The sequence below is a fragment of the Physeter macrocephalus genome, chromosome 2 (assembly GCF_002837175.3).
Source record: "Physeter macrocephalus isolate SW-GA chromosome 2, ASM283717v5, whole genome shotgun sequence".
NCBI classification, from domain to species: Eukaryota; Metazoa; Chordata; class Mammalia; order Artiodactyla; family Physeteridae; genus Physeter; species Physeter macrocephalus.
The window spans coordinates 68,038,792-68,047,522 of record NC_041215.1 but is presented as its reverse complement, the minus strand read 5'-3'; the positions used below and the strand labels follow the sequence as shown (position 1 = coordinate 68,047,522).

Below are 8,731 nucleotides of genomic sequence, written 5' to 3'. Positions count from 1 at the left end.
ATTCAAATTGGAAAGAAAGAAGTAAAATTGTCTCTATTCGCAGAAGACATAATATTATATATAGAAAATCCTAAAGATTCAACCAAAAAACTGTTAGAACTAATAAACAAATTTAGTAAAATTGCAGTATATGAAAATAAATATACCAAATCAGTTGCATTTCTATACACTAACAACAAACCATAGAAAAAGGAATTAAGAAAACAATCCCATTTACTATAGCATGATAAAGAATAAATTTAACAAATGAGGTGAAAGATCTATGCACTGAAACTTTAAGTTATTGATGAAAGAAATTGAAGAAAACACAGATAAACTGAAAGATATTCTGTGCTCATAGATTAGAAGAATTAATACTGTTAAAATTTCTATGCTACTCAAAGTGATCTACAGATGCAATGCAATCCCTATAAAAATGACAATAGCCTTTTTCACAGAAATAGAAAAAGCAATCCTAAAATTTGTTTGGAACCACAAAAGACCTCAAATAGTTAATGCAATCTTGAGAAAGAGGAATAAAACTGGAGGCATCACATGACCTGATTTGAAACTATATTACAAAGCTATAGTAATCAAAACAGTATGGTATTGGCATAAAAACAGACACATAGATCAATGGAACAGACTAGAGAGCCCAGAAATAAACCCATGCATATATGGTTAATTAATTTGTGACAAAGGAACAAAATACATACAATGGAGAAAGGACAGTCTCTGCAATAAATGGTGTTGAAGAAACTGCATTGTCACATGCAAAAGAGTGAAACTGGACCCCTGTCTTGCACCATACACAAAAATCAACTCAAAATGGATTGAAGACTTGAATGTAAGACCTGAAACAGTAAAACACTTGGAAAAAAATATAGAGGGTAAGCTTCTTGACATTGGTCTTGACCATGATTTGGGGGGTTTGACACTAAAAGCCCAAACAAACAAGTGGAGCTACATCAAACTTAAAAGCTTCTGCTCAGCAAGGGAAACCATCAACAAAATAAAAATATTTGAAAACTACATATCCAGTAAGAGGTTAATATCCAAAATATATTGGAACTCATACAACTTAATAGCAAGAAACCAAATAACCCAATTTAAAAAGGGGCAAAAGACCTGAACAGACAGTTTTCCAAAGAAGACACACAAATGGCCAACAGGGTACATGAAGAGATGTTCAACATCCCTAATCATCAGGGAAATGCAAATGAAGATCACAGTGAGCTATCACCTTAAATATGTTAGGATGGCTTTTATTAAATAGAAAAGAAATCACAAATGTTGTCAAGGACACAAAGAAAAGGGAACACTTTTACACTGTTGGTGGGAATACAAACTACGATGGAAAACACTATGAAGTTTCCTCAAAAAATTAAAATAGAGCTACCATATGATATGAAAATTGAACTTCTGGATACACATCCAAAGTAAACAAAATCATATCTCAAAGAGATATGTGTACTCCCAAGTTCATTGAAGCATTAGTCACAATAGCCAAGATATGGACACAACCTAAGTGTCTGTCAAGGGATGAATCAAGAAAGAAAAAAAAATATGACTTCCCTGGTGGTGCAGTGGTTAAGAATCCGTCTGCCAATGCAGGGGACATGGGTTCGAGCCCTGGTCCAGGAAGTTCCCACATGCCATGGAGCAACTAGCCCATGCACCACAACAACCGAGTCTGCACTCTGGAGCCCGCGAGCCACAACTACTGAGCCCGTGTGCTTAGAGTCTGAACTCCGCAACAAGAGAAGCCACCACATTGAGAAGCCCCCGCACCACAGCAGAGTAGCCCCTGGTCTCTGCAACTAGAGAAAGCCCGCGCGCAGCAACAAAGACCCAAGGCAGCCAAAAATAAATAAATTTATTTAATATACATATATGTGTATACGTATATGTATATCATTCAGCCTTAATACAGAAGGAATTCCTGTCATTTGTGACATGTATGAACCTGGAGGATGTTATATGAAATAAACAAAACACAGAAAGACAAATACTGCATGTTATCACTTATATGTGGAATTTTTTTTAAAAAAAGGACAAAGTCATAGAAACAGAGAGTAGAGAAACTGTTGCCATGGGCTGGAGTGTGAGCAGAATAAGGAGAGGTTGGTAAAATGGTACAAAGTTTCAGTTATAAGATGAATAAGATCTGAGAATCTAATGTATAACTTGGTGACTCTAGTTGTTGACAATGTAATTGTATAATTGAAATTTGCTAAGAGAGTAGAACTTAAATATTCTCACCAAAAAAAGGTAAATATGTGAGGTTATGGATGTGCTAATTAATTTGATGAGGGAATCCTTTTACAATGTTTACATATATCAAATATTCACATTGTAGACCTACAATTTTATTTGTCAATTATGCCTCAAGAAATCTGAAAAACAAAAAAACAAAAGATTCTGGCTGAGACTTCAGCCTCATCTGAGGTTCTGCTGGGGAAGGATATGCTTCCGAGCTCACTCAGCTTGTTGGCAGAACGCAGTTTCTTGCTGGCTGTGGGTTGAAGGCCACCCTCAGCTCCTTGAGGCACCTGTAGTTTCTCGCCACATGGGGTTCCCCAACATGGCCACTTGCTTCCTCAAAGTCAGCAAAGGAGACAGCAAGCACCTCCAGACAAATGAGCACTGCAGTCTTATGTAAGAGAATCACACAATCACCTATATCCCACACGTTTGGCATATTCTATTGGTTAGTGTCTTCAGATATGTTTATGGAGGGGGCTGCCTGCAGGATACTTCAAATAATTTATCTGATAAAATGGGGAAAATTCTTCCTGAGGAGGGGATATTTTCCCTGAGACCTCAAATGATAAAGAATCAGCTATGAGAAGATGGAGGTGAGGAGGATTCTGGCAAACAGAAACAGAAAGTGGGAAATGTAGTTATACACACAGAGAGACCGTGTTATCATAGTATTATAACTTTGAGCTTTATTTGTTTCTGTGTCTGTTTTCTCTATCAGCCAATGAGCTGTACAAATTATCTCAGGTTGTTCAACATGCATTACATAGTAGATAATCAGTAAATCTGTTTAATAAATTGGTGAATTTTTAAATAAATAAAATGGAAAAAAAAGCCCATTACAAGTTAACATAAATAACAATTTTTATGGAGAAATAATCTTAAGTTTTCCAAAACAAAAAAAAATAGTCCCCCAAATGGTGTTGTTTTACATTTTTTGAATTTTCTTTAATTTCTAGCTTAATAGAAGACAATTGGATTCTCATGTCTGCTTCTGAACTCAATCTATTGTGCTCTCATACATCATATAGCCTCTGGAAAACTCCACAGTACATTCACGAGACAAAAAGTGAAAATGGCAAGTGACATCTTAGTATCATTAAGTGAAAAGTTATGACTTGAAAAAGTTCTTGAGGAATTCCAGTCCACACTTTGAAATTCATTACTTAGCTGTATTAAAGCAACAGAATTATCATTACTCCAAATTCTTTCCTCTCTCTGTTATAATGCTCATGTACTCAGCTGAAATGGAAAAATAATGATGATGAGAGTAAGAATACTAGCATAAAACATGGACCCTCATTGTCCACTTGACTACATGGAACAACTAGAAGAACATTTTAAGCTAGACCTGTGTGTCATTCTAGAGGTGACTGGGTTCTTTAAAGTCATCTACCCCAGCCCTACCCCACCACTGCCCCTACACCACTACTTGGTTACCCCTTGTTATTCTTTGAAGATAGTTTAAGATTCACTCTTTCTAATTTTACTCCTCTCATACTTCTCAATGATTTCAATATCCAATAGATGATGCTTTCCATGTCTGTCCTCTCATTCCTTGCCCTCCCTTCTTTCAATGATCTTGTCCTCCCCTTCACCTTGGCCACTCATTCCCATGGATATAGCCTTGAACTTATATCAATAACTGCAAACCCTCCACAATATCAGTTCTAAACAGCTTACTTTCTGGCCAATAACTACACTTTTTTCCTCCAGTTCACTTCCTATACACCAATTCCAACAATCTCTTAACTCCACAAACACCTCCAATCCATTGATCCTACAACATTTTTACTGGTTCTCCTTGTATCCTCACTCCCTTTCCCTTCCATGGTCACTTATTATAATCACCCTGTAAATCTGTCCCCAACATCTTTGCCTTGCTCTTGCTTCATCACACTCTCTAGGATAAAGCCCCATCCTGGTTAAACTCAACATTCTGACTCCTCTGTGCCTACACACACACAGATGAACAGGCCTAGAGAAAAATCCACTGATGACATAAATCTAGATTCATGATCACCAATATTACATGGGTGATTAAACCATCCAGCAATTATATTGCATTTCCCTGGATCACTTACTCTTCTACTCTCCTAAGTGACTATGTTTACCTTCTCTCTCCTCAAACTCCAATACCTCCTCCACCCTCATTCTCAGATGGTGACTTTGCCTCCTATGTAACTAAGAAAACTATAGCAAGCAGAAAAGCCCCTTCACATCTACCCACGCAACTGCATGGGTGCTTGTGCTTCACTTTGTTTCTTGCAGTACAGTTGAGCCTCCCATGTTCCTAAAGACCAACCCCTCCAATGATGTGCTAGAACCCATCCGCTCTAACCTACTTACTCAAACCATTGCTCCAGCAATTCTTCCTCTCTCTCCTGTCTCATCCATTTCTTCCTCTCTACTGAAATTATCCTACAAACTTTTATTTCTATATTCACTGATTAAAAACTCTCTTCATTCTATTTCTCTCTCTAGCTATTTCCCATTCTTCTCCTTCCCTTAACAACAACAACAACAACAAAACTCCTTGAAAGAGCTGTCTATACTTGCTGCCTCCAATTGAGCTCCTTCTGTTCTCTGTTGAACCTACTCTAATTGAGATTTTGTAACCATTACTCCCCCAAATGTGTTCTTATCAAGCTCACCAGTAACTTACATGTTACTAAATCCAATGATCCATTCTCAGGCTTCATCTTCCTTGATTATCTGCATTTGATAGGATTGTTCACTCTTTCCTTCTTACAGATTTTTTCACCTGGCTTCTAGAATACTTTGTTCTCCTGGTTTTCCTCTGTAGAACTGTTGTAAGTGCAGAAGGGAGAAGAGTGTTGGTTGAAATGGAACTGTACTGGTATCTGTAGTCATTAGGAGATCGGGTTAGGGAAAACAGTCAAACAGAGAATTGACAAATTATTTCTTTGACATTCAATTTGTCATGTAATTTCAAGTGTAACAGATATTGATCAAACATGACCCATGATGAAATCACAGCACCTCTGTTTTTATGATCCACTCCCACTACACATGTGTTGAGTGGAGTTGACCTTCCCTTGCCCCTGGAAGGGAAGTGCCTGTCACACTCAGGCACACCCCAGGACTTTCTTAGACATTCTCAGGCATCTATATCAGGACAAGAACATCCTGCAGTCACTTCAGTAACAAATAGAGTTAAATTCAGTAATGTGAATATCTTACATAATCAGAAACTAGAACTGATTTAGCACTAAACCTTTTCCTGCTCCCTTGCTTGGGCTGCTTCTCTGTGGGTGGCTTATTCTCCATGACTCCACCTTGTGCCTTCTTTCCTCCCTCCCGGTGCTCTCCCCACAGCTTGCCAGCCAGCTTCTGGTTTACAGCAACAGCCAGAAGAGAGAGAAATGATAAAGGACTAGGAAATGTCCTTCATGAACTGGCTTTGTTTAAATATTTAAAATGTTTATAACTGAGTCTTTCCTTCATGGACACTTTCATAGGTCTCCTGTAGGGTGTCTCCTTGGATGCCTCTCCTGGGATTCCCTTGTCTTGGTTGGGCAGATACATCCTATTATGGGTTGTCAAGGGTAGGGTGACCAACCATTCCAGTTTGTTAGGTAGTGTCCTTGTTTCAGCATTGAAAGTCCCATGTCCTGGGAAACCCCTCAGTTCTGGAAAGAACAAGGATGGTGGATCACCCTAGTCATGGGTGCTCTATAGCCCTTCATTAATCTGGTATCAACTCCAACACCTGGCTTCTGGTCCTTCACTCCTTTAGGACCTTATTAGACAGAGCCAGTGATAAACTCACATTGACTCACTCACCCAAGTGACTCACTTCTCTGGTCCACAGAAAATATTCTTTGGCTCCTTTGAAACATGGAGATATAAGCCCTCCATCCTGCCTGAATCAAAATATTTGCAGTGGTCATCTCCAAAAGCAGCTCTCTTCACCTCCCCTCCCTTTCCCTGGAAAGAATCAAGTGTGTCCTGGTCCTGTTGGAACACATTCATTCCCACGGCCTCTGAGAGGGTTTGGTGATGGCCAAGGGTTTTCAAGTAGTGTCCAGTTTGGGCTTCCCAAGAAGATACATGTTCCTCACAGATGTGGTCGAGTTGGCGTGTAAACCTTATGAAGTGTATGGTGAACCCATAAATAATCCTACCTGAAGGACACCCATTTGTTTACTCTGTGGTGGAATAAAAAAAAAAACAGATCGAGAAGATACAAGAAATGTTTAACAAAGGCCTAGAAGAATTAAAGAAAAAACAAACAGAGATAAACAATACAATAACTGAATGAAAAATATCAATAGCAGAATAACTGAGGCAGAAGAATGGATAAGTGACCTGGAAGACAGAATGGTGGAATTCATGGCTGCAGAACAGAATAAGGAAAAAAGAATGAAAAGAAATGAAAACAGCCTAAGAGATCTCTGGGACAACATTAAACACAACAACATTCGCATTATAGGGGTCCCAGAAGGAGAAAAGAGAGAGAAAAGACCCGAGAAAATATTTGAAGAGATTATAGTCGAAAACTTCCCTAACATGGGAAAAGAAATAGCCACCTAAGTCCAGGAAGCGCAGAGAGTCTCATACAGGATAAACCCAGGGAGAAACATGCTGGCTAAAGGAACTTCTCTAAGTGGGAAACACAAGAGAAGAAAAGGACCTACAAAAACAAACCCAAAACAATTAAGAAAATGGTAATGGGAACATAGATATCGATAATTATCTTAAACGTGAATAGATTAAATGCTCGAACCAAAGGACACAGGCTTGCTGAATGGATACAAAAACAAGACCCATAGGCTGTCTACAGGAGACCCACTTCAGATCGAGGGACACATACAGACTGAAAGTGAGGGATGGAAAAAGATATTCCATGCAAATGGAAATCAAAAGAAAGCTGGCATGGCAATACTCATATCAGATAAAATAGACTTTGCAAGAGACAAGGAAGGACACTACATAATGATCAAGGGATCAATCCAAGAAGAAGATATAACAATTATAAATATGTATGCACCCAACATAGGAGCACCCCAACACATAAGGCAACTGTTAACAGCTATAACAGAGGAAATCGACAGTAACACAATAATAGTGGGGGACTTTAACACCTCACTTACACCAATGGACAGATCATCCAAACAGAACATTAATAAGGAAACACAAACTTTAAATGACACAATAGACCAGATAGATTTTAAAAATATTTATAGGACATTCCATCCAAAAACAGCAGATTACACTTTCTTCTCAAGTGTGCATGGAACATTCTCCAGGATAAATCACATCTTGGGTCACAAATCCAGCCTCAATAAATTTAAGAAAATTGAAATCATATCAAGCATCTTTTCTGACCACAGCATTATGAGATTAGAAGTCAATTAAAGAGAAAAAACGTAAAAAACACAAACACATGGAGGCTAAACAATACGTTACTAATTAATCTAGAGACCACTGAAGAAATCAATGAAGAAATCAAAAAAGCCTAGAGACAAATAAATAGCAAAGATCAATAAAACTAAAAGCTGGTTCTTTGAGAAAATAAAGAAAATTGATAAACCTTTAGCCAGACACATCAAGAAAAAGAGGAGAGGACTCAAATCAATAAAATTAGAATGAAAAAGGAGAAGTTACAACAGACACTGCAGAAATACAAAGCATCCTAAGAGACTACTACAAGCAACTTTATGCTAACAAAATGAACAACCTGGAAGAACTGGACAAATTCTTAGAAAGGTATAACCTTCCAAGACTGAACCAGGAAGAAAGAGAAAATATGCACAGACCAATCACAAGTAATGAAATTGAAACTGTGATTAAAAATCTTCCAACAAACAAATGTTCAGGACCAGATGGCTTCACAGGTGAATTCTAACAAATATTTAGAGAAGACCTAACACCCATCCTTCTCAAACTCTTCCAAAAAATTGTAGAGGAAGGAACACTCCCAAACTCATGCTATGAGGCCACCATCACCCTGATACCAAAACCAGACAGAGATACTACAAAAAAAGAATATTACAGACCAATATCACTCATGAATATAGATGCAAATATCCTCAACAAAATACTACGAAACAGAATCCAACAACACATTAAAAGTACCATACACCATGATCAAGTGGGATTTATCCCAGGGATGCAAGCATTCTTCAATATATGCAAGTCAATCAATGCGATACACCATATTAACAAGTTGAAGAAGAAAAAACATATGATCATGTCAGGAGATGCAGAAAAACCTTTTGACAAAATTCAACACCGATTTATGATAAAAACTCTCCAGGAAGGGGGCATAGAAGGAACCTGCCTCAACATCATAAAGGGCACATGCAACAAACCCACAGAAAACATCATTCTCAATGGTGAAAAACGGAAAGCATTTCCTCTAAGATCAGGAAAAAGAAAAGGATGTCCACTCTTACCATATTATTCAACATAGTTTTGGAAGTCCTAGCCATGGCAATCAGAGAAGAAAAAGAAATAAAAGGAA

At 38.0% G+C, this 8,731-nt stretch overlaps 1 long non-coding RNA gene across 1 annotated transcript in view; it reads right to left on the bottom strand.

Annotated features, from left to right (window-relative positions):
- Positions 1 to 3,159: 3,159 nt before the first annotated feature.
- LOC114487200 (uncharacterized) overlaps positions 3,160 to 8,731 on the bottom strand; it is a 27,533-nt gene continuing 21,961 nt past the window's right edge. The window contains exons 6-7 of the long non-coding RNA XR_003682069.2: positions 4,907 to 5,049; positions 3,160 to 3,483 (exon numbers count right to left, since the gene is read on the bottom strand). This is a non-coding gene — a long non-coding RNA (uncharacterized lncRNA). The remainder of the gene's footprint in view (positions 3,484 to 4,906; positions 5,050 to 8,731) is intronic.